The 20,968-nt window shown below is 45.0% G+C and overlaps 1 long non-coding RNA gene across 1 annotated transcript; it reads right to left on the reverse strand.

Moving 5' to 3' along the window:
- Positions 1 to 239: 239 nt before the first annotated feature.
- On the reverse strand, positions 240 to 2,374 carry LOC131421300 (uncharacterized). The gene is made up of 3 exons (XR_009223794.1): positions 2,255 to 2,374; positions 1,185 to 1,602; positions 240 to 1,043 (listed from the first exon to the last, which is right to left on the reverse strand). It is a non-coding gene; the product is annotated as an uncharacterized LOC131421300 (long non-coding RNA).
- Positions 2,375 to 20,968: the final 18,594 nt, after the last annotated feature.

The raw sequence follows: 20,968 nt of genomic DNA on the forward strand, positions 1-20,968 counted from the left end.
TTCTCTGCGCCCCTGCCCCATCCATTTCCCTCAATTCTGTTAATGATGTGGGTGTCCTGACAGCTGTTTATACCCCTTACCTGCTGCCTAGGACCAAACCCCATGGCCGTTTGGCTCCTTCTACATGGAAATAGCATCAGGGCTTCATGGAAGGCCTCCCCTACCCCGTCCCTGAATTCTGGAATTTGTCCTCAAGAAGCTGCATCAAGACCTTCTCAGGAGCCCACCTTCTTGGACACGTGTTTGAGAATTTGAGGACGTTGCCGCTGCCTCTGTATTTGAGCAACACTTTGGCTGGGTAAACCTCACCCCACTGCACCCCAAATCCAGACAGGAGGAGGTTACCCCTGAGGGTGTTCTGACCCCAGGATAGTGGACGTGACCCTTCGTCTAGAACGACTCTGCGTGTTTACATTTTTATCATGATAAGTGTTCACACCCATAGGAAAGAGCAAGGAGTGTGCAGTGAACTGCTACGCACCATCTGTCGAGATTCACCAGTGGTCACGATTCTGTACCATTTGCTTTATTCCTTTCTCTCCCTGGTCAGGCTGGAGAAGGGTGCCAGCAATGTCCCTGGAACCTATGAACTGGCCACTGCACATGGTGACGGGGACTTTGCAGATGCAACAGAGACGAGGATCTTGAGATGGAAACTGTCCCGCATTCTCTGGTCAGCACAATCGAATCACACGAGCCTTTAAAAGTGGAGAACTTTCCCAGCTGAAGTCAGAGCGGTGACGCAAAAGGGGGCAGGAGAGACCAAGTGTGAAGACTCGACCCGTCATTGCTGGCTTTGAGGATGGAGCAAGGGGGCCACTGGCCAAGGAATGTGGGAAGCTTCTGGAAGCTGAGAATGGTCCTCAGCTGACCACCAGTAAGGTCATGTGGACCTTGATCCTACAAAGCCAGGAACTGAGTTCTGCTGACACCTGCACAGCCTGGAAGTGGATTCTCCCCCAGACCTTCCAGAAAGGACCGGGGCGGGCCAACACCTTCATTGTACCCCAGTGAGACTCAGGTCTGACTTCCAATGGACAAACCTGCAAGATAAGAAATGGTGTGATTTTAAACCACCAACTGTGTGGTAATTTGTTACGACACTTGTTACTAATGTGACTGGTCTTATTTTTACAAGAAACGAATGCAACCTAGGAGAATTTTACGCTTTCAATGCCTCTCACCTCTGACTCTCCAGCCTGCGTCTCCTGAGAGGGCGGACACCCATCCTCTCACATACTCAGACACGATCGTCAAATCCTGGAGACGTGACATGGACCAGTCCTGTCACCTCTGGCGCAGGCCTCGTCTTCCTGGGCTGGTGGTTTCCTGAGTGACCTTGCAGCAAAGCCCCACTGACCGCAGGCCCGTGGCCGTCCCTGTTTCAGGCACCCTCTTTATTTCTCTTGCATCTTTGGGCTGAGTGGGCAGTTGTCTGCTCTGCGTTTCTCCACTTGCAGGTTCTTTCTGCATCGAGAAGAGAAGCCAGGAATCACCTCCCAGGGCAGCCAGGCCCGCAGCTTCTCCGCTGGCTCCCGCCCCCGCTGCAGCCGGAGGCCGTGGTGGGCTCCTGCCCGGAGATTCCGGATTTGTGGCAGTTTCCTGGAAAACATCAGAGTCCAGGCTCCAGGCCACCCTGACCTCTGTCCCTGGCTCTCCTGCCTCACACGGATGCCAGCTGTTTCCCATTCTCGACCCCCGTGTTCCAGCCCTGCCTGAGCGCCTCTGCTGTCCTGGCCCAACTCAGACACATCGGGCCTGAACATTCTTCTGCCCCAATTATTATTTCTCCTTCCTCCCTCCTCCCCTCTCCTTCCTTCTGGAGGGGAAGCGTGGCTGATGTGTTCCCTCCTTCTGCTTCCATAGCCATCTTCTCTCTAAGCATGTCGATCTCTGCCCTCTCGCTTCTCTGTGCTTCCTCTGCCCTGTCCTCGGGCCTCATGCACCGCAGCACTGCTGTAACGCTGCTGCCTGGATGTTCCCCAGGCGTCTCACCTGTCCCAGGGGGCCTGTCAGCTCCCCTGGAACTCACCCTCCACCTGCTGCTCAGCCACAAGTCCAGAGTCAGCCCCGATTTCTCCATCGCCCCATCCAATCCAACGTAAGCAGAGACTGTCTCTTCTAACTCTAGCGAGATCTCTGTGTCCACAGCTTGGCTGGGGAGGCGACACAGCCTCCTGACTCACGTGCTAGTGGCCACGCTGTCCCGTGCCCCCAACTCATGCTCCTTTCTCTTCCCCAGCACGCTACTCACTCCTGCTGCCGAGCCTTGAGTTGCTGCCCTCTCTGCCAGCCCTGGAACGTGGGCTCTGCTGGTTCCCCCCGGTCCCGGATGAGGCGTGGCCTCCTCAGGAATTCCCTGGACACCTCACGAAACCAGCCCACCCGTCCAGCCCTGCCCAACCGCCAGCGCTCCTCCACAGGCCTTAGCAGCACACTCTGAAATGTCTCTCTTGACTTATTTCTTGCTTGTTTATTGCTCATCCACAAGGGGAGGGGCCTCTCTGAGTCCCCAGGGCCTGACTCTTGGCAGGTGTTCAATTATTATTTGTTGAATGAATAAACGTCCTTGAGGCTGTATTCAGTTGGGTCTCCTTCGCTGGCATTTCTGAAATGGTTTCTTTTTCTCTTTCATTTCCACCGGAAGCCCTGCTGGCTCACTTTGCATCCTAATATCCCATTCTGCTATCTAGCATCTTTTGTTTCTTCCTATTTCTTCTTAGTTTTGTTTTTTTTTCTTTAGGATATGTGTTCTTTGTCCCAGTGTTTTATTATGAGATAGCTCGAATATTCAGAACAAATTACACAGCCGCTCAGCCCTAACAAGTATTAGCATTCTGCCATATTTGCTTCAGGTAATGTTGTTATAAGTGGAGCATTAAAATAGACCTGAGCCCCCGGCCCATCATTCCCCAATCTGGCTGCCCTCCCTCGTCCTCTACAGCCTTGTCGATCATGTTTTGATAGCTCTGCTACAATATCTCATGTTGTTTTAGCAAAGATAGGTATGTTGTAAAACTCTACAAGAATAGTATCAAACTGTGTATAATTGTATCGATTGTCTCCTCTCACTCCAGCTCCTGTTTCCAGGTTGGCCCAGCTCTGTGCAGAGTTGCTGGTGCCCCTGTTTTTACAGCCAGACCGTTCATTGCGTGGACCGTTCATTGTATGAACAGGCCACATATGGTCTGTCCCCACCTGATACCTTCCACTGTCACAGATGGAGTTATGTCATAAACACAGTTGCCGTGCACATTCCTGCTTCTTGTGCAAAATGCAACAGTGTCTTCAGAGTCTAGATGGAGAGATGGAACTTCCGGATGGAGGGATCTGCCCGGCTCCAACTTCACCAGGAGTGGACAAACTGCTCTTCGAAGGATGGAGCCAGTGTGCCCCCTCAGCATTGTCTGAGAGCTCACTCGCCTGCCCGTTGCCAGCGTTGTTACTGTTAGATCCTTAATCCTTGTTAATGTGATGATTATAAAATCTATAAAATCGTTGCTTTAATTTGAATTTCCCCGGTTACTGGGGAGAGGGGACCTCTTCTCATGGTTATTGGCTGTTCAGTTTCCTTTTCTGTTAATTGCGTGTTCATATCCTTGGCCTATTTTTCAATTAGTTCTTTTTATTGTATTGTCTTATTGATTAGTGTGAGCTCTTTATATATGCTGGATAATAATAATTTGTCTGCTATGTTCATAGAAAATATTTCCTCTTGGTCTGTGGCTTGTTTTTTAACTTTTGTTTATGGTGCCTTTTGTTGTACAAAATCTGTTAATTATAAGATAGTCAAATTTATCAAACTTCAGTTTCATGGTTTGTGTTTCCATATCTTGCTTAAGAAATTTTTCGGTACCCTGACATCATAAAGCCATTTCCCTATAGTCTCTCCTAGATGTTTTAAAGTTCTACGTTTCGTAAGTAGAACTTGAACACATCTGAAATTTAATCTCTATACAGTTTTAGATCACAATCTGAACTGTATTACTTGTCTGTTGGTGGCAAATGACTGGCTAGCCTGCCTGCTTCTGCTGATTTGTGGACCCCTCTGTGCATACCGATTTCACTTGTGCACATGTCTGATCTCCCCACTGGCCTGTGTGTTCATGCACAGTCGATCATAGCACCTGCTGGAGTCTTGACACTTGGTGGAAACAGTCCCTCTACTTTCCGCTCCTTCTTCAAATGTGGCTGAACTATTCCTGGTTCCTCAGTTTTCCATGTGAAGCAGAGACCCACCAGATCAGGTGCCATAAGGAACATTGTTAGGATTTTAAATGAAGTTGCATTTAATTTATAGATTACAGGAGAACCGAACATTTAAAACTGAGTTTTCTTATTCATGGAAGATGTCTCCAATAGTTAAATCTTCATCTACAGCCTCCAATAAAATTTTAATATTTTCTCATTTGAGATGTTGCACATCTTTAGTCAATGCTAAGTACCTTGAGTTCTACTGCTGTTGTGAATGGTATGTTTTCTCTATTGCATTTTCCAATTAGTGTTGGCTATTGAGTAGTCATGCTGTGGATTTTTATGTCTCCTTATATCAAACCTTGTTAGTTCTAATTGTAAAGTTTCTCGGAAATTTTTTTATGTAGAAAATTGTGTTGTCTACAAACGTGACGATCTGTGTGTCCTTTCCAGTCCTCTCTCTTTTCTTCTTGTCTTGTAACCCTGGCTGGACCTCCGTGCTGTGCTAACAGCCAGGAGAGCAGCCAATCCCCTGGCTCCCGACTGTGCTGGGATTGCGCCTGAATTTCACCGGGAAGCCTGAGGTCCAACATGCTTGTGGTACTTGCCCTTGACCAGTCAAAGTAGTCCTTCTGTCTCTAATCATCTGAGAGCCTCCACCATGAAGGGGGTGGAGTTACATTCAGTCTCCATCCTCTGAGACAACCACAGGCTTCTCTCCCAAGACCTGCTGATGAGGTGAATTAACACAAGTAGATTTCCTGACAGTATTATATGCTTACATTACTGGAACAAACCTACCTGGTCAGTGACTCTCCCACTCCTCACTCCTGGTGTGTGACCAGCCAGGATGGCCGTGCACCCACCCTCTGGTGCCCACGGTCCAGCCCCCTGGAAACCCTATGCCTCTGCTTATCCCCGCCTTGCCCCCTGCCTGGACAGCTCACTGGACAAACTCTAGGAGGAGAGTGGAGCCATTATCCCAGTATTTATTGCTAAAGACCCTCCCAAGCTGAGATCAAAAATAGTACCTAATCCAGGAAGGAAGTGGACTTACTTCTATCCAGAGCAAAAGGTTGTTGGAAACACGTCTTGCCACCAAGTAAGCAGCCCTGTTGCTGCTGGGATCAGAGTCCAGGGATCTGGGGGCCTTTTGGGATTCTCCAACTGCACTCCTTCCCCCAAACCCCAGGCCTCAGGGCTCACCTCCTCTGAGCTGCCATCACCCACTCTCTCTAGGATGATGTGTCCACGGCACTGTCAGCGTGGCACACTGTCTCCCCCTCTTGCTACCCCCCAAATGGGCTCAGGTTTCCCAGACAACAGAAAACAATGGGCATAGCATAGCAACAGCATGGGCAGGGTTGTGACCAGGCTTCTGGAACCTCCCACATTCTATCTCTTTCCTCTGCTCAGTGCCACCGTCCCAAAAGGAAGAGGCATGGTCCAGGGTAGAGGATGTGAGTTGAATTTGCACACTAATTTGGGGTCCTGGATGCGCAGTTGGAGAGATGGTCAGACGCATCCATGCGTCAGCAGCTCATAAAGAAGATTTGGGAGTCGTGAGCACGAGGTGACAGCTGAGGTAATGGCAGGATGTCTGACTCACTCACTTGTCCATCACAGGCCAGGGGTGAGTTGATAAAGGAAGAAATGAAGGAAGGAGCCAGCTAATAAATCAGTTATAAAAACCTTCACAATATTGTGATGAATTGGCTGCTCCTGAGCCTCTCTCCATCTCCTCCTGACCCCGCAGACTTGCCGCAGAGGTGTTCGGACCGTGTTCCAGGAGGTGGCTCCAAGCGTCCCTGGATTTCTCCTTCAGCCATTCTCATTACTCTGCTCCAATGGCCCCTGACAGGTCGCTGCTGTGGGAGAGAAAGCCATCCCTTTATGTCACTTTGTTGCAGAATTTGTGACTCGCAAAACATTAACTGACTGATGTTTAGAACATGTTGCCCTTGGTGGAATTGGAGATGTACCTTCCTTTGGAAAGTTCCAGAAACAGGTGGCTTTGGCCTTGGCCCTTGTGGGAACAACCTGGTCTCCTTATCTCAGGTCAAGGGCGTAGACTTTGGGTGTCTGAGAGAGGTCTGCTGCCACTTTCCAGGTTAAATGGTAGAGGGAGTTTCTGGGAGTGTGGCTTTGTCCCCTCCACTCTCAGATCTATCTACCCGCCTGCTCTGAAATGGACGCTGGCTCCCAGGTGGCTCTGGGACATTAGGAAGAGATTGGAAGAGGCAGCAACTTAGGGGAATTAGGAGGCTGGCATCAGCCTATTTCTATGCCACCAACCACAGTGGAGAATAGCCCACTTGGCCTTCCACCACCTGCAGAGCTGCTGTTTGTAGCTAATACAATGATCATGTCCGAGCCCCAGGGGGCCAAGAAAGAAAATAGCCCAAACAAGGTGGGGGGCAACCGCAAGAGATGAAAGATGAGTCAGAACAAAAGAACACATGGACCTGCTGGAGGAGACAGAGGACAAGTTGAATAAAATGATGACAATAATGAGCTCTTAAGGAGATTCAAGTACAGTGAACATTTTGTTACTGGAGTTAAGAAGAATAATGCCAGTAGATAGATTGAAGGATAGTAAGATCACTGCTTGGACCAAAATTTGTGGCCTGGAGGATGAAATATAAAAATATGAGCAAAGAGAAAAAAACATAAGGAGACAGAAATCATAATAAAAGAGATAAAGGATTTGGAAGGTAAATATAGGAGCCCAAACGTGAGAAAATTACAGGTATTTTACAGAATGACCCTCCACTGAAATTCACCTGATGTTTTTCTCATGATTAGACTGGGGTTATGGGTTTGGGGAGGAAGACGACAGAGGTGAAGTGCCCTTCTCATCACATCATATGAAGGGCTCACACTGTCAACACGACCTGTCACTGTTGGTGTTGACCTTGATCACCTGGCTGAGGTAGTGCTTGTCACGTTTCTCCACTACTCCACCTTAAAATTTACTCTTTTTTCCCACTTCTCACACTTTACTATTTGGAAGGAAGTTACTATGAGCAGCCCAAATTTAAGGAGTGGAGAGTGGAGTATTTATATAAATTATTTGGAATTCTCCTACATGGGACATTTGTTTCTTCTCCGCCATTCACGTGTTTATTCAATCACTTACTTACATCAGGATGGACTCATATTCATTTTATGCTTTGAGTTATAATCTTGTACTACTTTACTTGTTGCTCAAATTATCCCACGGTTGGCCGTCAGAAGCTCTTTCAGGTGACTCCTGTGTCTCTTTGACATAATCCCATCACCGTGGAATTTTTAAACACTTTTTTACCTTCTGGCTCTACAAGCAGCTCCAGGCTCTTCTTGTGTAATCCCTGCCCCAGCCCTAGGATCAGCCATTTCTCCAAGGATCTCTGGTGCCTTTCACTGGAAAATCCTATTAGAAACCAAGATCCTGGCACTAGGTGTGCTTATTGTGACTGGGATGTCATTGGAAATTCCAGAGTTGAAAAGTACAACAACTAAAATGAAAAATTCCCTAGAGGGGCTTAGTATATTTGAACTGGAGGAAGAAAGAATCAGCAAATTTAACAATAGATCGATAGAGATTATGCAATTTCAAGAACAGAAAAAATGAAGAGAGCATCAATGAAACGTCGAAAAGCAGTAACCATACCAACATTCGTGTAATGGGAGTACCCGAAGGAAAGGAGAGAGAAAGAGACAGGAAAGGTAATTGAAGAAATAATAGGTGAAAACTTCCCAAATCTGATGAAAAATATTAACTTCACATCCAAGAAATTCAACATTCCAAGGAGGATAAACACAAAGAGATACACACACACACATATCACAACCAAAACATTGAAGACAAAGACAAACAAAATCTTGAAAGCAGCAGGAGACTGCTTTCTTGGTTAAAAACAATGGTGGCCAGAGGGCAATAGGAGGAAATATTCAAAATGCTGAAACAAAAATCACCAACCAAGTCTTATATCCAGCAAAACTATCTTTAAAATATGACCATGAAATAAAAGTATTCTCAGCTATAAAAATGGAGGCAATTAGTTGCTATCAAATCTGCCTCGCCGGAAGTACTGAAGGCAGTTCCACATAATAAAAGCAAGTAACACAGCACAGTAATTCAAATCCACATGAATAAAAGCATCAGTAGAGGTAATTATGTAGGTAATTACAAGATTGTGTAATTGCATATTTCTTCTTCTTTCTTCTCTTGACTTACTTAAAAAGCTATTTCATAAAACAATATGTATATAGTTGTATTTTGGAGCCTATATCATAGACACATGATATATTTGACAATAACAACATGAAAGTGGCTCGAAAAAGTGTATTGCAGTAAGGGAATGATATAGATGGTAACTCAAATCCACAGGAAGAAATGGAGAGAATAAAAAAGAGTAAATAAGAAGGTTAACATAACAAACTCCATAAATATATATATAATATATAAATATAAGTATATACTTGCTTTCCATTCTTCTCTAAGCTTCTTTAAAAATACATGATTATATAGAGCAATAATTCTGGCAATGTGTTGTTGGGTTTGTAACATATGTAGACGAAAGATGTATAATAGTAATAGCACAAAAATGAGGAGGGGATAGAGCAACATTGGATTAAATTTTCCAATGGATCAAATATTTCACTAAAAATAAGTCAGTATAAATCTGAACTAGATTCTGATAAATTAAGAAATATATACTGTAAGCCATAGGGAAACCACTAAAAATAATTCAAATATATAATTTAAAAATTGTTAAAGGAATTAATAATCCCTCATGTTTCATTAGAAAACATCTACTTTATACAAAATAAAGCAGTAAAGGAAGACTAGAAGAAAAAAATAACATGAGACATCAAGAAAATAAAAAGTAAAGTGGCAGATGTAAATCAAATCATATCAATAATAATTTAAATGTGAATAGATTAAGGAATCCAATCAAAAGGCAGAGTTTGTCAGATTGCATATAAAATAAACCAAAGCCCAACTATATGCTGTCTACAAACGACACATTTTAGATTTAAAGATACAAATAGGCTGAAAGAAAGGATGGAAATGGATAGAACATGTGAACAATCATAAAAGTGCTGGAGCAGCTGCATTATAATCAGAGAAAACAGACTTTAAAACAAAAAGTTACTAGAGATAAAAAGGACCGTTTCACAGTGATAAAAGAGTCGATCCATCAGAAAAATATAAAATTTTAAACATATGTGCAACTAGCAACAGAATCCAAAAATACTTAAAGTAAAACTGACAGAATTGAAAGGAGAAATAAATAATTCAACGATAATAGTTGGAGACTTCAATACTCTACTTCCAATAAAGGATAGAACAACTAGGCAGAATATCAATAAGGAAATAGAAGACTTGAACGACACTATAAACTAACCAGACCTAACAGACATTTGTAGACTATTTTGCTCAATAACAGTAGAGTACATCTTCTCAAATACACAGGAAACACTCTTGAGGGTAGACCATATGTTAGACAATAAGACAAACATCAATCAATTTAAAAGGATTTAAATGATAAAAAAAAAGTATTTTACTAAACCAAGTATTTTCTCTAACCACAAAGAAATTAAAATGGAAATCAATAATAAAAGGAAATTTGGAAATTCACAAACGTGGAAATTAAACAATGCACTCTTAATTAATGCACTCTTCTTCTTGAGAAGAAATCTCAAGGGAAATTAGAAAACACATTTAGATGAATAAAAATGAAAATATAATATACCAAAACTTATGAGATGCAACTAAAGTAAGTAATGATGCTCAGAGGGAAATTTATAGCTGTAAACACCTATATTTAAAAATAAGAGAGATCTCAAATCAATAAACTACCCTCCCACCTTAAGAAACTAAAAAAAGAAGAGTAAACTAAACCCAAAGCAAGCAGAAGGAAGGAAATAATAAAGATTAGAGCAAAAATAAATGAAACAGAGAATACAAAACAATAGAGGAATTCAACAAAACCAAAAGTTTTGTTCTTTTGAACACAAATTTGGCTGTTTGAAAAGATAAACAAAAGTGACAAATCTTTAGAATTTTCAAGACCAAGGGAAAAAGAGAGAAGACTCAGACTGTTAAAGTCAAGAGTGAAAAAGGGACACAGTTACTGATCTTACAGAAATAAAAGGGATTATAAAGGAATACTATAAACAATAGTATAAATAAATTAGAATACTAAATCCAGTAAACTAAATACTATACACTATATACTAAATACTATACACAAATTAGGTAACTTAGATGAAATGGACAAAATCTAAGAAAGACAAAAACTACCAAAACTAACTCAAGATGAAGTAGAAACCTTAATAGACTTATAACAAGAGATCTGATTAAAAATTAAAAACTTCCCACAAAGAAAAGCCCAGGTCCAGTGGGTTCACAGATGAATTCTACCAAGTGTTTGAAGAACAATAGGAATCCTTCTCAAACTCTTCCAATACATAGAAGAGGAGAGAACACTTCCCAACTCATTCTATGAGGCCAGTATTAACCTGAAACAAAAACCTGACAAAGACATCACAAGAAATTAAATTACAGACCAATATCCCTGGTGAATTCTCTGGTGAATATGGATGGGAAAAATCCTTGACAAGATAATAGCAAACTGAATCCAGCAACATATGAAAAGAATTATACACCAGGACCAAGTGGGATTTATCCCAGGAATGCAAGGTTGATTTATTACACAAAAATCAGTTAATGTACTACACCATATTAATAGAATAAAGGGCAAAAAACACGTGATTATCTCAGTAGATAGAGAAAAAGTATTAACAAAATCTAATATTCTTTTGCAATAAAAAACATTCAACAAACTAGGAATAAAAGAATTTCCTCAACCTGATAAAAAACATGTACAAAAAACTCACAGCTAACTTCATACTTAAAGGTTAAAGACCAGGAAAAAGACAAGGCTGTCTGCTCTTGCATTTCTATTTGACATTGTACTAGAGGTTCTAGCCAGGGCAATTAGGCAAGAAAATGAAATAAAAGGCATTCAGATTAGAAAAGAAGAAGTAAAAGTATCTTTATTTGCAGATGACAGTATTGTGTATACAAAAAGCCCACAGACAAATACTACAGCTAATAAACAAGTTCAGCAAGCTTGCAGGATACAAGATTAACACACAAATCAAGTGTAGATCTATACATTAGCAATGAACAATCCAAAAATAAAATTAAGAAAACAATTCCATTTACAATAACATCAAAAAATAAAACATTTAGGTATAAATTTAACAAAAGAAATGCAAGACTTGCACACTGAAAACTACATTTTTGAAAGAAATTGAAGATAATCAAAATAAATAAAAACATTTCATGTTCATGGATCAGAAAACTCATTATTGTTAATATGGCAACATTCCCCAAACTGATCTACAGATTCACCATAATTCTTATCAAAATCCCAGCTGGTTTTTTTTCCCCAGCAACTGACAGAATCTAAATCCTAAAGTTCATATGGAAATGCAGAGGAAAGAATAATCTTTTCGACAAATGGTGTTGGAACACCCATACATCCACTTGCAAAAGAGTGAAGTTGGAATGCTAACTCACACCAAACACCAAAATCAAAACTCAAAATGGACCGTAGACCAAAATGTAAGAGACAAAACTACAAAACTCTTAGAAGAAAACATAAAGAGTAAATCTTCATGACCTTGTATTAGGCAATTGTTTCTTAGATATGACACCAAAAGCACAAGTGACAAAAGAAAAATGGATAAACTGGATTACACCAAAATTTAGAACTTTTATGCTACAAATGATACCATCAGGAAGGTGAAAGTACAGCCCACAGAATGAGAGAAAACATTTGCAAATCATGTATCTGATAAAGGACTTGTATCCATAATACATAGAAAGCTCTCACAACTCAATAATGAAAGATATATAGCCCAATTTAAAAATGGTAAAAGGACTTGAATAGAAATTTATCCAAAGAAGATATTCAAATGGCCCATAAGCACACGGAAAGCTGCTCAATATCATTCCTCATCAGGGAAATGCAAACCAAAACCACAACAAGATTCCACTTCACACTCACTAGATGGCTAGAATCAAAAAGATAATAGCAAGTGTAGATGAGGATGTGGAGAAACTGGAACTCTGGAATTTTCTGGTGGGAATGTAAAATGATGCAGCTTGATTGCAAAACAGTTTGTAAGTTTCTTAAAATGTTAAACATAGATTTATCACGTGACCCAGTAATTCTACTCTTAAGTGTATATACCCAAGAGAAATGCAAACATATGTCCACAATGTTTACATGCAAATTTTCATAGCAGCGTTATTCAACAGCCAAAAATGGAACCAACCCAAATACCCATCACTTGATCAATGGATAAATGAAATGTGTCATATCTGTACAATGGAATATTATTTGGCAATAAAAAAGGAATGACGTACTGATACATGCTACAAGGATATTTACAAGGATGAACCTTGAAAACATTATTTTAAGTGAAAGAAACCTGTAAAAAGGACCACATATTGTATGCCTGCATTTATATGAAGTGCCTGAAATAAGCGAATCTATAAAGACAGGAAGTAGATATGTGGTTACCTCGGGTTACGGCTGGAGGAGGGGGAAGGAAGGAATGGGAGCAACTGCTAACGGGTAAGGAGTTTCTTTTATAAAAGATGGAAATATTCTAAAATTAGAATATGATGATGTGTGCACAACCTTGTAAATATACTGAAACACATTGATTTGTACACATTAAATGGGTGAATTATATGGTATGTAAATTATATCTTAATAAAGCTGTGTTTTTTAAAAGTTGCCAGGAGGTCAAAGTGGCTTTATCTTTCATAAGAGTACAGGTAATTCCAATGCTATTTTGAGCATTCTGGGATGGGGGAAAAGATGCAAAACTTCCCAGTTTAACTCACGAAGCCAGTCAGTGAAATTTTAACTGCCTAATTAAAAGAGAACAGGAAAAATAACTATAAATTGAATCATTTACAAATATACATGCAAAAAATGTCTAAATAAAATATTAGCAAATAGAATCCAGAAATATATTTTGAAATATTGACTATGACCAACTACATTTTATTACAGGAATGCAAGGTCAGTTCAATACCAGGTTCAATAAATCTGGTTGTATCATTTAGTGTATCAACCAACCATATAATCCCACCAAGATATGCAGAAAAGGCATTTGATAAATTTCATCAATCAGTCTGACAAAAAAATCATGAGTAACATAATGCTAGAAGGAAACTATTTACGTCAAATAAAGAGAGCTCAAAAACCAGCAGCCAATTGTGGGGAAATGGCTCCATCATGATTCCAGGAGGTCTTTGCACATCTCCTCCTGGGCCACCCAACGAGGCTTGACCACAGTCTGACCTGAGTCCTACTGTGTGGATCATCCTGAAGCAAGGGGATGTCACCGTGAGGGCACAGTTGCAGGCGCCTGTGTAAGTCTACACAAATATTTGGCAGTAGTTTAGAGGGGTCCTCAGTGGCAGAGCGACCCACCACTCATGCCAGCCATCACCAGGCCCCTCTGGTTCAGTGTCATCCTGTGGGATCAGGGACACAGGGAGCTGGCACCGTGCAGACCTTGCCTTTGCCGTCTGTGTAATAAACTCTCTCAGTCCACATGGACACACTGTCTCCTTACCAGCAGGTCTGTAGGAATGTGCCCAGCTGACCTCACAGCCACCACCATGCTGCTGTTTAGAGACAGCATGACTGCTTCAGACAGATGAGATACAAATTGTGAAACACCAGACGATTCAATTAAAATCAGAACTTCTCCAGGGATGCCTGCTATTATTATTTGACATTGTAATGGAGGTCCCGATGCAAATAGACAAGAAAATGAAATACACAGTATAAATGTTGGAGGAGAGAAAACTATGAGTTTTTACAACCCCAGACATTGTATTAAAAAATTAGAATGAACAAGAAAATGTGATAGAGTGAGAGGATGTCATATAATTATGCAGAAATCAATATATTGTCTCTTCTCAAATAATAAGCATCTAAAATGGAAAGGAGGAAAAAACAGTCTATTCACAATGCTGACAAAACTACTTAGAGATACACGGAACGAGGAAGACCCAGGAACCGCCTGCTCCTGCCTGTTTGTGCACAGACGTTTGCCTGTTCTGCACTGCTCCGTGTTCCAGGCTCCAGAAGCCCTCGGGCTTCTGGGCAGGTTTGGCCACTGGAGATGCTGACACAAGATTGAAGGGTGGGGGGAGGGAATAGCGGGGGTATTTCTCTTCCTCTCTCCCCCTCTCTTTGTCTCCAGTGGCACCTTCGGCCACATCCGGGTCTCCTCTGTGGCTTCCTGCCTGAAAGCCCCCTTCTCTGAGGTCCTGGGGAGGCTGGGGAGCCTTCGCCGTGGTTAGAGCTCCCTCCACACCGGCGAGCTTCCACCTCCTCCCTGCGTCCCCGCAGTCCCAGCCCTGGGGCAGAAGTGAGATCCTGCCGTTCACCTCGCCACCCTCCCTGTGGCTTCTCTCCTCTTCCAGCCCGTAGAACCAGCTCCCTGCGTTCCACTCCCTCTGCTTGAAAGACCTGGAGTGGTTTCTGGTTTCTGGAGAAGACCCTGACTCTGCCATCAGAGCAAAGAAAGCTGCAACATCTTATGTAAGGACACAGAACACACAGGCCATTTTCCAGGATGAGAACCCTTAAGATAAAAAAGGTCATTCTCCTAAAATTTATGTTCACATTTAATGCAATTTTATTACATTCCCAGCAGGGTTTTAGGGGTCTTGTTGCTGTCTTAGGTAAAATTATTTTGAAGTTTAAATGGTAGATGTCATGGATGGAATGTCTGTGTGTCCCCCTAAATTCGTGTGTTGAAGCCATAAACCCCAGTGTGATGGTATTCGGAGGTGCGGCCTTTGGGAGGTGACTAGGGTTAGACAGGGTCATGAGGGTGGGGCCCCTGTGATGGGATTAGTGCCCTTTTAAGAAGAGACCCCAGAGAGTCTCCTCTCTCTGCCATGCGAGGACACAGTGGGAAGGCAGATGCATACAGCCAGGAAGAGGGTCCCCCCAGCACCCGACCATGCTGACCCCCGATCTCGGACTTCCAGCTTCCAGGACTGTGAGAAGTAACTGTGTGTTGTGTAAGTCTCCCCATCAGTGGTGTTTTGTTATAGCAGCCTGAGCTGACAAAGACAGGAGGAAAAACGCTCAAGAGTAGACAACCAAAGTATGCAAAACAGACTTGTCTCGCCTCTGTGCACAGCTGTAGGCACATGGAATGGGATGGAAAATCAGGAAGTGGCCTCAGGAGAAGCGGGAAGTTAATATAGGACAGAGGGCTTTGTGTCAGCGTAAAAGGAGCAGCATGTAATGAATGGGCTCAGAACAGCCAGCTACTGTCCTGAAGAATTTGAGAGTGCAGCCGCTCTTACATTTTAATTGGAAATAAATTCTAAGTGGATTAAAGACTCATATGCAAAATAAAGTAAGATAAAATAAAAATACTGCAAGAAACTCTGGGCAACTACACACACTGAAGAGTGAGGACTCCTTGTTAAGCAAGACTGGAAACTCGGCAGTGCTTAAAAGAAATTGTAAACGTGCTGGGCCAGATAACAAGGCAAAGCACATCAACGGATGGGTATCTAACGCAAGTCCACAGACACAGGGTAAGTTCAGAGAAACAGAAAGCTATTTGTAATGAAAATGACAGTCCAAAGCTATTATCTGTAAGTACAAAGAGTGTTTACCAATTGACAGGAGAAAAACAAACAGCCCAATAGAAAAACGGGCCAGGAATATGAACTCATGAAAGGGTAAATCCAAATGGGCGGCATCACGTGAAAAGTGCTCAAAATCGCTAATATTCTAGGAAATGCAAATAAAAGTAATGGAGAGCTGTCACTTGAAACCCCTCCACCTGGCGGGAGTAAAGGAAAGAGGGATGCCACCTAAAGCTAATGGAACGCAAAGAGCAAGCTCGCACACTCTTGGGGGGAAATGGCCATTTCACAGCGTTTGTGGAAAGTATTCTAGTAACATCAGCTCAAAGAAAAACCACCCAGTCTGTACTGGTGTGCTCTGGGGGCCATAAGAAAGGACCCAGGCCTGGGGCTTGAACAACAGACATTTATTGTCTCACAGTCCTAGAGGCTGGAGTTCTGAGATCAAGGTGTGGGCAGGGCTGGTTCCTCCTGAGGCCTCTCTCCTTGGTGTGTAGACGCCGTCTTCACCCTGTGTCCTCATGTGGTCTTTCCCCTGCTCATGTCTCTGTCCTGATCCCTCTTCTTATAAGGACACCAGTCACACTGGATTAGGGCCCACCTTAATGTCCCTATTTTAACTTAATCGCCTCTTTAAAGACCCCATCTCCAAGCACAGTCACATTCTGATCTGCACTGGGGGGTTATAGCTTCAACAGATGAATTTGAGGGGACACGATTCAGCCCGTAACACACTCCTTGGGCTTGCTTCCACAGAACTGAAATCACTGGTGCACTAAGGCGGAACAACAGGGTGTTTCTGCTCACGGTGTTGTCTCTCTCTCTCTCTCTCTCTCTCTCTCTCCCCCCCTTCTCTCTCTCTCTCTTTCTCTCTCTCTCTCTCCCTCCCTCCCTCCCTTCCTTCCTTTCCTTCCTTTCTCTCTCTCTCTCTCTCTTTCTTTTTCCAGCTTTATTGAGCTGTGATTGGCATACAACATTATGTAAGTTTAAGGTGTACAATGTGATGATTTGATACACATATATACTGTGAAATCTTTACCACAATAAGGTTAGGTTATACATCCTTCACCTCACATAATTACCATTTTGTGGTTGTCATGGTGAGAACATTTAAGACACGCTCTCCTAGAAACTTTCAGGTACCTCAAGTACACAATACAGTACTGGTAACTGTAGTCACCATGCTGTACATCAGATCCCCAGAACTTAGCCATCTTCTAACTGGAAGTCTGTACCCTTTGACCAAACCTCCCCATCCCCCCAGCCCCCAGTCCCTGGCAGCTACCAACTACTCTCTGTGAGTTCAGCTTTTTCAGATTCCACAAATAAGTGAGATCACACAGTGTTTCTCCTTCTCTGTCTGACTTATGTCACTTAGCATAACACCCTCAAGGTCCATCCATGTTGTCACAAATGGCAGAATTTCCTTTTTTTTATGACTGAATAATATTCCAGTGTATATATATATACCACATCTTCTTTATCCATCCATTGATGGACACTTAGGTTGTTTCAGTGTCTCAGCTGTTGTGAATAACACAATGAACATGGTTGGCAGGCATCTCTGAGACAGTGACTTCATCATCTTCAGATATACACCCAGAAGTGGGATTGCTGGATCATATGGCACTTTTATTCTTAATTTTTTGAGGACTCTCCATACTGTTTCCATAGCGGCTGCAGCAATTTCCATTCCCACCAGCAGTGCACCAGGGTTCTCCTTCTCCACATGCTCGTCAGCATTTGTTATCTCTTGTCTTCTTGATAACAGCCATCCTAACAGGTGTGAGGTGATATCTCCTTGTGCTTTTGATCTGTGCTTCCCTGGTGATTAGTGACGTTGAGCTTCTTTTCATGTACTTGTTGGCTATTTGTATGTCTTCTTTGGAAAAATGTGTATTCATATCCTCTGCCCATTTTTTAATCGGATTATCTTTTTGCTATTGAGTTGTAGGAGTTCCTTATATATTTTGAATATTAACCCCTTACCAGATACATGGTTTGCAAATATCTTCTCCCATTCTGTAGGTTGCCTTTTCATTTCGTTGATTATTTCCTTTGCCGTACAGAAGCTTTGTAGTTTGATGTAGCCCCACTCGTTTATTGTTGCTTTTGTTGCTTGTGATTTTGGTGTCAGATCCAGAGAACATCGGAGAGGCTGGACAGGAGGTCTGGTGATGCCCAGTACTAGCCTGTGTTCATCAGAGGGCCCACGTGGGGAGGTGCACGCACCCTGGTGGAGGGCCTCGTCTCCGCCAGCCGCAGTCAGGCTGGCTGCGCTGTGCCGGGACTGTGTCAATGAGCAGGCTCTGCCTTCCCGTGGCTGGGCAGAAAGGAGGAGCTGGGGGCAGCCAAGTCAGGGTCCTGGACCCACCTCTCCCACTCCTCTCCAGCCAGGCCCCCCTCCGTCCTGGGTAGGGCCTGGCTCTGGGGCAGCCTGAGCCCTGCTGCCCTCCTCTGGCCAGGCCTGCCCCCTCTGTGGCTGTGATGGGGAGGCTCAATCAGTCGAGGCTTTCGTGAACACCCTGGGCCCCCGCCACCCACCACCCTGGTTGGTAGGTTGTATCAGTTATCTGTGCCACGTAACAAACACCACAAGCTTGGTAGCTTAAACAACACAAATGTATTATTCCATTTCTGCAAATCAGGAACCCATGTGTGGGTCAGCTGGTCCTCTGCGCAGGAGCTCGGAAGTCTGCAATCATGGAGTAGGCCAGGCTGCGCTCCTTTCTGGAGCTCCGGCTGCTCTGTCAAGCTGTCTGGCTGAGGCTGGAGGACGTAGTCTCCATTTTCTTACTGACTGTAGGGCTGCTAGAAGGGCCTTCCTGAAACACGGTGCTGACCGTGCTCCTGCCAGTGTCCTCAGGATGACGGCCAGACCCCTGCCCTTAGCAGACAGGCCCCGGGAGCCTCACCCCAGCGCCTCTCTTTCCTGGGAGCCGGTGTCTGCAGGTGGGCCCAGGGCCTCTGCACCAGCACGGCCCCCAGCCCCAGGGAGAGGTGGGGCGTTGGCAGGTCTTCCGCTGGCAAGGCCTCTGACTGGCATCTCGTTCCCTGCTCACAGGGTCATGCGCAGGCTCTGCACACACACCACCCGCCTCCGCCCCCCGCCATGAGACCACGGTGGCCCCACCCTGCCCCTTCCCACAGCTCTGATTTCTGGGAAAAGTCCACTGCCCAGTGCAAGTCCTTGCAGCAAAGGTCACCCAGGCCGTTTTGTGCAGCAGAGGTCACCCACGCTGTTTGGTTCCCACTAGTCACATCTTTGTTGTCCACAGGAGCCCCTGGCCCCACTCCCCAGCACCCTTGGGCAGGCCAAGGCTGGCCCTGCTGGACATGCAGGGGGTCCCCAGCTGGGTCCAGGCCAGCCGGCTTCCAGGACCCTGCCTGTCAGGCCAGACCCGTTCCAATGGATGCCCAGTCTGCCAGCTCCTGGGACACACGGCATCCTGTTTCAAAGGCGACAAATTAGACCTGGGGGCGGGGAGAGGGAAAGTAGGAGCTGGGGCTGAATTGGCCTCAAAGCCAGCAGGCCTCTCCCGGCATAGAAGGAGCGAGGTGAGGAGGGATGTGCATGGAAGGGGTGAGGTGAGGAGGGCTGTGCAAATGAACCAGTCACAGGAGGGAAGTGCGGGCACAGTGTGTAGACAGGTGTTCTGTTTTTTTGGGGGGAGGGAGGGAGTCCTGGCCTCACCTCCTCCCTCCCACTGAGAAGGGCTTCCTCCCCAGGTCAGAAGAAGGCGCTCAGGCCAGGGCACAGGATTCACAGCCTGGGCTCCAGTTCTGGGTTCTCCACACACCAGCTGTGTGACCTCAGGCAGGTTGCTCAACCTCTCTGTGCCCTCGTTTCCTCATGTGCAAAGTGGGGGTGGTAATGCCTGCTACCAGGGTTATGGAGTGCAGTGTGGGGGCCTGTGCCCGTGCAGAGTAGGTGTCTTGAGCGGCAGTCCAGGCAGGGCTGGTGGCCACGGAGAAGGAGCCCTGGAGACTGGAGCCCAGAGGCTCTGCCTCCCTGGCCGTGTGGCTCTGGATGAGTCTCCCCACCCCACCCCAAGAGGGTCCCAGCTTGGCCATCGGCCACAGTTCCCTGGTGAGGGCACAGGGATGGGCTTCCTCAGAAGCGGTTCACTGCAGCAGAGAGGGCTTTCCCAGGCCTTTGCCATGCTGGGCCCTGGGGACACCTCTATCCCCCAGCTAGCTCCCACCCACCTCTCCAGAACTGTCGGAAGAGAAAGACGCCTGCCCGACTGGACCCAGGCCCTGGGCACAGAACTAGGGTCAGCGTTCCCTCGGCAGCCCTGGGGACAGCACTGTGGGGGCCTCAGGGAGGAGCTGGGGCGTCAGGTCCCCCCAAGCATCGGGACCATGCTGCCTGTGGCAAAATGATCGCAGGCATGTGGCCAGTTGTGAGGCAGTGGGTAATTTCCCATCGTTAGCAAGGTCAGCGGACTGCGAGTGAGAGACTGAGAGACCCGGGATGCGGGGAGGACCCCGGGACGACAGGCACGTCTGGAAGCAGTTCCAGCGTTAATTAGCCCATCGATTCCCCTCTGGCCGCTCTGCCCCGAGTTTTCAGGTTGATTTGTGTCATCCACCTCTGCGGGGAGCCTGGGAGCGGAGGTGGCTCTCAGACAAACAAGGAGCTATCAGAGGGGGCCAACCTTCCTCACCCGATGAAGGAAACGAACCCCTGGTCAGGCCGGCCCTGGCTTCTCCGCAGGGTGAAAACAAGCCTCAGAAAGACTGGAGGAGAAGAGCTGCTGCCCGGACTCGGGCCTTGGTGCCCCAAGAAGCAGGGAGCAGAGGAGGGCAATGGGGGCTCACCTCCCCGCACACGGTCTCACAAATTCCCTGTAGCTACAATCAACAACGAAAAGACAAATAACCAACTAAAAGTGGGCGAAGGGCTGGAATAGACATTTCTCCAAGGAAGACACGCAAATGACCAGTAAGCGATGGGAAGATGCTCACCATCACTAGTCGCAGGGAAATGCAAGTCGAAACCACAGTGAGGTACCACCTCACACCCACTAGGATGGCTCTTACCCAAAAAAAACCCCAAACCAAAAAACA

The sequence above is a fragment of the Diceros bicornis genome, chromosome 24 (assembly GCF_020826845.1).
Source record: "Diceros bicornis minor isolate mBicDic1 chromosome 24, mDicBic1.mat.cur, whole genome shotgun sequence".
Lineage (NCBI taxonomy): Eukaryota > Metazoa > Chordata > Mammalia > Perissodactyla > Rhinocerotidae > Diceros > Diceros bicornis.